Raw genomic sequence first — 9,093 nt, 5'->3', positions numbered from 1 at the left:
GGGGGGGTCAGATCAGACAAATTTTTTTTTGAACGTCTTCAGTGAATCGCACTGAGATGTTTTGTCTTATTGTTTTAATTTATGTTAGAACTATGGATTTATCATTCAATAGATTCAAGTGCAAAACAATAGGGTGCGGTCATGATGGCCTTTCAGTTAACATAAAACTATCACATTTCTTGTTAAAATGACTTGCATTTTACCATCAGTTATGTGTGCTAAGTTGTGTGTGGCAGATTTCCTGTGAATGATAGTCTTATATTGTCTGGAACATGGAAATCAGTTCACAATGCAACTGAAAAACAGAAGCTATTCTACATGAAAACAGAGTAGACAGTGTATTGTTTGCTGTGTCTATACCATTATGTTATGAATCAGTATTGGATAGATTTATGGTCTCCATAAACTACGACCATGTCAACAAGGAAGAAGCTAGCATTGTCTTTTCATTGGATGTCTTTGGTCAGACCGAAGAAAAGGGAAAACAGTCAGTGGGTATGACTTATTAACAGACACGCACCAATAAACTATTAGCCATCCAAGCTAATGCCAGGTGGCAGGGGAACAATGCAAAAGGCGGTCAGCTTGTAATTGTAATTTAGGCCGAAAACTCAACCAGGCCAACTGATTAGAGATGACAGGTTTATACCCCCTTTACGGGGCACATGGGTCTGGCAGGATGGCTGCTTGCAGACTTAAGTGCAGCAACAAAAGACTCCTTAGCACGTTTATCTGCAGAAATACTCAATCTCCCCTTTCCTACATCTAATTTTTCACAAATGCACCAAGGCTGTTCATGGCTTAGGGACCATTTTGAAATTTTAGAAAGTGCTCTGCTGCAGATGTGATGCGCTAATAGGACACAGTAGCTAGCAGGTGACGTTTATCCCAAACAAAAGGACACGTCTTCTGCAGGGTTAGGCCTATAATTTTCTAAGATGTTCCTGGCAAGCAATGGCACTTAATTGGTCCTCTGCTATATTGAGAAACGCTGCATGCTCTGATGATTTGAAGAAGAGGACTACAGAATAGGCGGAAAAGCCAAGTGCTGGCTGAAATATGTGTCAAATGCCATTTTCTGCCCAAACCTCCGCAAGGCAAAGTACATTTTTAAATACTGTGAGTTACAACCGCTCATCTTCATGGGCTACATGATAAGCTGTACTTTGTTAAAGCCCTTCGGACAATAATATCAAAAACAACAAAGTTTTGTCAATTTTACATTTTGGGCGTTAAAAAAAAATTTCTGGATAAACTAGTCTAACACAGTCCTATTATTTTACAAGTGGAAAGGCCAAAATGATAGTAACTGTATTATTAAGATGAAGAGTTTCACTCACAACAATAGCTTTACATCTGCTTTTTGAATGAAGTTTTTGGACAGAAAAAGGGAAGGGAATTTAATTAATTTTTCATTTCATTTTATTTTTTTCCAACTCCAGACCTAACGCACAATTACAGCACATTTTGTACAGAATGTCGCAGAAAAAGAACATAATGGAAAAAAATGTCACTACTGCTAAAGAAAGAGTCTCCGTTTACAAGAAGAGAATTCAAATCTCCCCTTGAGCTTTTTACTGTACATCCTTTTAGAATGTGCCTTGAAAGCGGTCTTCCTCACACTATGACTCACTTGTATTTCCTATAAGTATAGCTTTTTAGACTTGAACTTTTACATTTTTTCCAAACAATAATTGTGAAATGTTTCTAAATAATATGATCTTTTTTTGAGATTACAGTCAATTATATTTACCTTCTGGCAGATATAAGTGACTGATTGAAATGGGAGTTGATGACAGCTGGCTTTCCATAGCCACCAACGTAATACAGGAGAATCTGACATGTCTTACAGCGTGGGATGTAGTTTTTTTATTTTTTTTATTTAAACTGCATGACATTTTAACTCTTATTGTCTATACTACAGGGCAAATGTATTCAATACATCAAAATGTATGTCGCTGATTCAGTTACACAACATTGTACCAAATTGTATGGCTTTTTTTTTTTTATTCCTATTCTTGCATGACTAATTAGGCCTTATTGACACATCCTGCAACGGCCGTCTGGCAAAAACGCAGGTCTTTCTGTTCCTTTTCAATGGAATGGGGGTAGCGAGTTTAGGCTGCGGCGGGGGTTGCCGCAGGGGGGACACGCAAAAACTTAAGACCACATGCATGGAGAAACGCAACCCCACGTCACACCATGATCCTGACTAATAGCGAGTCAGTCACTCATGACATTTCACTTCGTTTATATAACATCAAATCACTAACAAAAAATAAAATTACCAACAAGTCAACTAACGTCAGCGTGATAACAACTACCTAAAATGACAGAAACCATCTTAGGGAAAAGTGTATTTGAGGTATACTTTAAATGTTTGTAGTTTGGGCCATATAATCCGCAAGATTATAATAATTATAAACCAGGATTAATAACCTATACTGCAGCCGGCCACCAGGGGGCGATCAAGCATTTTGACTGCACTTTTGGGGAGCTGTCAATCCGTCCATCTTTATATACAGTCTATCTACCGAACATGTTCTGTAAAGCATCAGTGTTCATCTACGGTTAAAAAAAGCAAAGCAACACTGTTACGCGACAGCCGCAGGGCGGGGAGCGCGTATCAAACACTAAACTAGGCTACAGTGATGAAGGTACGGTTAAAATCAGCTGACAAAGACAAAATCACCCGTTTCACACACTTTTGCCCTTCAGAAATTGCTACAATTTGGTTATTGTGCTAAAGAAACTGCAGAAAATTATGTTAAGAAACAAAATAATTGCAACAGGAATGCCAATGCCTCAGAGTGCACCAATACCATTAGAGTGTTACATAAGAATGGATGCTGCCATATTCAACAGTGCCAGCTAGATTTTTCTGCCTCACCTCTCACCCATGGTGATTGCTTAAATGAATAGGATAGTTTGATTTGCTTTCTTGCTGACAGTTAGATGAGAAGATTAATACCACCTATGTCTGTGCAGTACAGTAAATATAGTCTGTTGTGTTGGCGAAGCTTAGCCCAAAGACTGGAAACGGGGACATAGCTAGCCTGGCTCTGCCCAACTGTAAAAACATCCACCTACTTGAACGTCTCAAGGTCACTGATCAACATGCAACATCTTCTTTGGTTAATCTGTACAAAAACCAGGGTGTAACAATGACTAGCTGTAGTTAGTCTGGGGGATTATGTGCCAGAGTATCTCTTGGCCAGGTCTTCCCACGTCATAACTATAAAAGGTTGCCAGGCAACCAGCAGAGAATTCAAGATGGCATTGCTCCTTGCTTTCACAAAATGTCAAACTATTCCTATATGCTTTATGTGCTGCATGCTGAGGCTAACTAGCCAGATGGCATCAGCGAGGCACACATGTTGCCATTGTTCTCATGGTCTTTTAACATTATTGTCATTTTTGTTTTTGATCAGAAAAAGGTCTGTGGAAGACTGTTTGTTTCAATAACAAAAATGCAATTTTACATCATTTTGGACCATTTTCATTACCATATCTGTGTCTAAAACGTTGGTAAAACTAGAACATATAATACATATTAATAAAAAAAAAAATACTCAAAAAGATCACACTCAAAAAGCTTAAAGACAAAACTTGCTGAAGTCCACCGGGGACCAACTACAACCATTAGATCTAAGAAAAGTAAGTTAGTTAGTTTTGATGCTCCCATTAATTTTACATTCATTCAGCTCAAGGGGTGCCCAGAACAGCATGGTTGCCACGCATAAGCTTATAATGGTAGGGAAAATCCTGTACTTACCTAAATCTTACAAATTGTTTAAAGGTTTCTCTAAAAGAGCACATTACGTCAGGGTGCTCCTTTAACCTCAGTAGTAGTAAGGACACATATTTCAAACAGCAGGGACCAATGCACAAATGGAGTTAAAGTGGTATGGTGCATCATCAAGGGGCAGCAGCAACAGGCAGATTGGGACTAATTTAAATAAGAAAGTCATAATTTAGAGATGCAATTCAGTAAACCATAATCAACACAGGACATGAGGCCAACCTCCCTTTGCACCAGAATTCAAGATGAACCCTTAGCCAAATGCTTCCAGCAAGGCCAGCATTAATATTTGAGCAGTTTTTTGCCCCAGTTTTTTCTTTTTAGAAGATTACAGAAGTGAGCACATTCATGGACAGACACTGGACAGAGTTTGGATGATTATCTGACACATAAGCTTGTTAGCACCTTTGGTTGCTACTCACATGCTTTTTTTTTTTGGTATACTGTTTATTGATCCCCAGTGGGAAATTACAATTTACACTCCGTTTTGTTAGTAAACACTACACACAGGCCTGAAATACACACAAATGCTAAGGACCTATTCATGTACGAATGGAGAGATGTCAGAGTGAGTGGGATGCCAGCTGGACCAGCGCCGTGAGCGGGTGGGGGGCTACGGTGCCTTGCTCAAGAGCACCTGGCAGTGCCCCTTTCTGCCACCTTTAAACAAACACACTGTGGTCATTAGAGCGGGAACAAGTACAGTGGTGTGAAAAAGTGTTTGCCCCCTTCCTCATTTCCTGTTCCTTTGCATGTTTGTCACACTTAAGTGTTTCGGAGCATCAAACCAATTTAAACAATAGTCAAGGACAACACAAGTAAACACAAAATGCAATTTGTAATGAAGGTGTTTATTATTAAAAGGTGAAAAAAAATCCAAACCATCATGGCCCTGTGTGAAAAAGTGATTGCCCCTTGTTAAAACATACTAAACTGTGGTTGTCCACACCTGAGTTCAATTTCTCTAGCCACACCCAGGCCTGATATTGCCACACCTGTTCACAATCAAGGCATCACTTAAATAGGAGCTGCTTGACACAGTAAGGTCCACCAGAAGATCCTTAAAGCTACACATCATGCCGAGACCCAAAGAAATTCAGGAACAATTGAGAAAGAAAGTAATTGAGATCATCAGTCTGGAAAGGGTTATAAAGCATTTCCAAAGCTTTGGGAATCCAGCGAACCACAGTGAGAGCCATTATCCACAAATGGCGAAGACATGGAACAGGGTGAACCTTCCCAGGAGTGGCGGCCGCCAAAATTACCCCAAGAGCGCAGCGACCACTCATCCAAGAGGTCACAAAAGACCCCACAAAAAAAGTCCAAAGAACTGCAGGCCTCACTTGCCTCAGTTAAGGTCAGCGGTCATGCTCCACCATCAGGAAAAGACTGGGCAAAAAAAGGCCTGCATGGCAGAGTTCCAAGGAGAAAACCACTGCTGAGCAAAAGAACATCAAAGCTCGTCTCAATTTCTCCAAACACATCTTGATGATCCCCAAGACTTGTGGGACAACCTTCTGTGGACCGATGAGACAAAAGTGGAACTCTTTGGAAGGTGTGTGTCCAAGTATATCTGGCGTAGAAGGAACCTGCATTTCATAAAAAGAACATTATACCAACAGTAAAATATGGTGGTGGTAGTGTGATGGTCTGGGGCTGTTTTGGGCTTCAGGACCTGGAAGACTTGCCGTGATAAAAGGAACTATGAATTCTGCTGTCTACCAAGAGATCCTGAAGGAGAATGTCCGACCATTGTTCTGTACTCAAGCTGAAACGAACTGGGTTCTGCAGCAGGAAAAGATCCTAAACACACCAGCAAGTCCACCACCGAATGGCTGAAGAAAAACAAAATGAAGACTTTGGAGTGGCCTAGGCAAAGTCCTGACCTGAATCCTATTGAGATGTTGTGGTATGACAGGGCCATGATGGTTTGGATTTTTTTTCACCTTTAATAATAAACACCTTCATTTACAAATTGCATTTTGTGTTTACTTGTGTTGTCCTTGACTATTGTTTAAATTGGTTTGATGTTCCGAAACACTTAAGTGTGACAAACATGCAAAGGAACAGGAAATGAGGAAGGGGGCAAACACTTTTTCACACCACTGTAGGACAGTGTATATTTTTATACAGTAGGTGTTGCTAGTTTTAAAAAAAATAGCATCACCAGGAGGTGCAAAGAGCACTAAGCCTAACACTACACGCGCCAACTTGGCAGTTTGGCTGGTGAGTAATTTGCTTTGACATCACATTTGTCACTTCACAGGAACCAAATAACTTTTAACAGAACGTGAAATTAGGGGCAAGTATGAAATACTTTGCCTCCTGCCAAATACCAATTTTGCAATAAAAACTAAAAACAATTAAATAAATGAATGCCCTAATCCATGGGCTGGTGATTCAAATTCAGAAACTTGGCCGACAACACTCTCATTCAAAACGCTTTCCAATGTGTAAGATATTAAGGAATTAGAAAATGACATCCACTGTGCTAAGAAATTCACACAGAAAACTTCACACATTCGTGCATTATAGGACACCGCAAGACACTGGTTTGGTACAGGGCAGCCAAATATCAACCATGAAAGTGGTCAATATTCTCAGGACAGATACAAAAAATCTGAGGAAAACTGTAACAGAGCAGCAGCAGAGCTGTATGTCTCCTATGCTACTCTCCTGCTCAAGTAACACTATATTGTTTTTCCTCCGTTGCATTGAATGGAAGTGATGATGATAGCTAACTGGTGGTATTATTAAGATTCAACTGTATGATAGGCCAAGTTGGTTGAGGGGAGCATTTGTTGTTCCGGCCCATTTAAAACACATAGACAGGACTAAGAGCAATTGTTCGGTTATTGGGAGGATCTGTCAGACCTTGGTAAATTGAACTGCCCCTGAATTTAAACACAAAAAGGCATGAACATACACACACCCTCCTGGTGTCATTTTACAAAGTTGCATGGTGGTAGTAGAATATTAATTCAGATGACATTGGCCTATGTTTGCCGTGCAAAGTAGCTTTGACAGGCATAAAACACTCCTCTAATTGCTGAATTTGTCTTTCAGTCAACGTTAAATAGGGCTTTATTTGAACTTACTTTATACAGTAAGTTCAAAACCACCGAACCCTCCAGATACTCTATTAACAATCCCAAACGGTGAAAAAGTTGGCCCTGTCCCCGGTGGAGAGAAGACACATTCAAGGCTTCAGCATCCACGCAAACAAAATTCAAGCATTCAACAATTATTTTTCGAAGCCAAAGCGGGACACAACCTTATATATATATACCATAAAGAAAGCTTGTAGTAGCAAGTAAAATATATTTTACTCACCATATTGAGGTCATTATCCGGCTCTTCGTGGAGGCCAAGCCAACAGGTTAGCTAATATCCAGGTTTCATTAGTTAAATCCCCACTGCTAGCGGAGGTGTTGCTTTTGTTTTGTTGAGACTTTGCTGCAAGCTAGCTACAGCACAGTGTTAGCATAGCTAGTTAGCTTAGGCTAGCTGATGTCGTTAACACCAGTTAGCGCACTCTCAGGCTTGTTTTATTTCCAACTTGCTGTGTTGTAACGGTAACTGTTCCACTGGCTTGCCTCATTTTACATTTTTCCACCGTTCCCAGAGCCCGTTCGCAGTTTCGTGGTGAGATGACAAAGGGCAATTGTGGTTATTTACTTAATCAAAGGAGACAGTTTCACGTGGCTTTCCACCAGCCATTGGTCGAGTCAAACCGGCTGACATTTTACTCTACGTCTCTATACCTTGTTGAAATGCACAGGGGCGCTGTTAAATCTTCCAATGTTGTAATTGTTTTTATATCAGGATACTTTTTGATTTGATTGTTTCCTGAAACTTAAAATTGCTAAAAAAGCAAGTTTCAGGGCTGCCAACTCTCACGCGTTGGCCGTGAGACACACGCATTTGACTGGTTTCACACGCCACACCCCCGATTTCTCACGCTGAAGTGTCAACCCGGTCGGTCAAATTTCTGAAAGATGAGTTTATCTATGTTTTTACCTGTTGAGCCGCTCGTGATCGACTAGTTGTGCTTTCAGAGACTGTGAGGGGGTTCAAGAGCGCTCCCTGTCTGTAGTTTCGAATTGTCGCAAACTGAGAACATTTTTGCACGAGCCATCCCAGGTGTATTTCCCCGGCTTCAGGTATGAGCTCTGAGAATCACAGACCCGTCCGTCGCTTCGTGTCCACTCTCTCTGTAAAGATAGAGGTGAGCAGCGCGGCTGGTAGCGTAGCAACATCAGTTCATGTTAGTGGACTCGCTCTGGGGTGGGCAGTGACAAGTTGCATCCGTCTAGTCCTCCGATAATGCGCAGCATACAGCCGCCTCTAAACTTGCCAGAGACCCAAATGGGCCCTGTCTGTGTGACGGTCTGAGTGAGATCCACCATATCAGCGGAGCAATACATGCACAGCAGACTATTACACTCTCCACATCTCGGACACAGGTGGAGAGTTATATTTTTAATGTGCATAAAGTTGTAAACAAGAGCAGAAATCTGATGAAAACACATCTGAGCTACTATACAATATATCATACTGCAACGTTGGGCCACTATTGTGCTTCTCTAACCTCTGTGCATCTCTAAATGTAACTGTAAATAATTCATTCAATGTTTTATAAAATGAACAAATAGTCTTTATTTTCCCAAAAAAGTAAATACAGTAAGGGGGGCACAGAGGATGAGGGACAAATATTACTGAGCCTTGGCACAAAGGTTAAAGGATTAGAATTTATGCAAAACAGTGGTTCTCAATCTTTAGAATTTCAGTGGTCTAGTTGATCCCTCAACATTAGTTTAACTTTGGGTCCCTGGTCCCTACACCAGGGACCCCTGGACCTGTTCCCCACAGACCCAAATCTTCTCAGCTGTTGCTGACATATGCTACTGTCTCTTCATGTGATTCATTATGTTTGGCACATTGTGTGGGTCAGTTCTTATATCATAAGAAGTTAATAATGTAAATGCTAAATGCCCTAAAACCTGTTGATACTACAACAATGCAAAGGTTCTTAACCCTACAGTTTTGCACATATCATGCAAGACTTGATTTCTCCATTTTTTTTTGCACAAAACTCTCCAGAAAGTGCCATTTAATGGTTTATTTTTCAAATTTTTTTCCTGGGGGCGGCATACCCCCAGACCCCCTAGGTAGAGCCCCATCCCCCCACATTTAACAAATCCCAATTTAAACCCTGAAGTATAGGCTAATGATGCTGAAAGAGCCAAAGAAATTGCTTTGTACGCGGCAAAATATGGGTTGCCCCCAAA

The 9,093-nt window shown here is 40.7% G+C and overlaps 1 protein-coding gene across 6 annotated transcripts in view; it reads left to right on the top strand.

The window, feature by feature from the left end:
• The window catches only part of LOC116687296 (poly(rC)-binding protein 3), a 194,033-nt gene that overhangs the window by 66,547 nt on the left and 118,393 nt on the right, over window positions 1-9,093 (top strand). The window lies entirely within an intron of this gene.

Source organism: Etheostoma spectabile, chromosome 4 (assembly GCF_008692095.1).
Source record: "Etheostoma spectabile isolate EspeVRDwgs_2016 chromosome 4, UIUC_Espe_1.0, whole genome shotgun sequence".
Lineage (NCBI taxonomy): Eukaryota > Metazoa > Chordata > Actinopteri > Perciformes > Percidae > Etheostoma > Etheostoma spectabile.
Note: the sequence above shows the minus strand (reverse complement) of the source record. Positions and strands in the feature narration are given on the sequence as shown.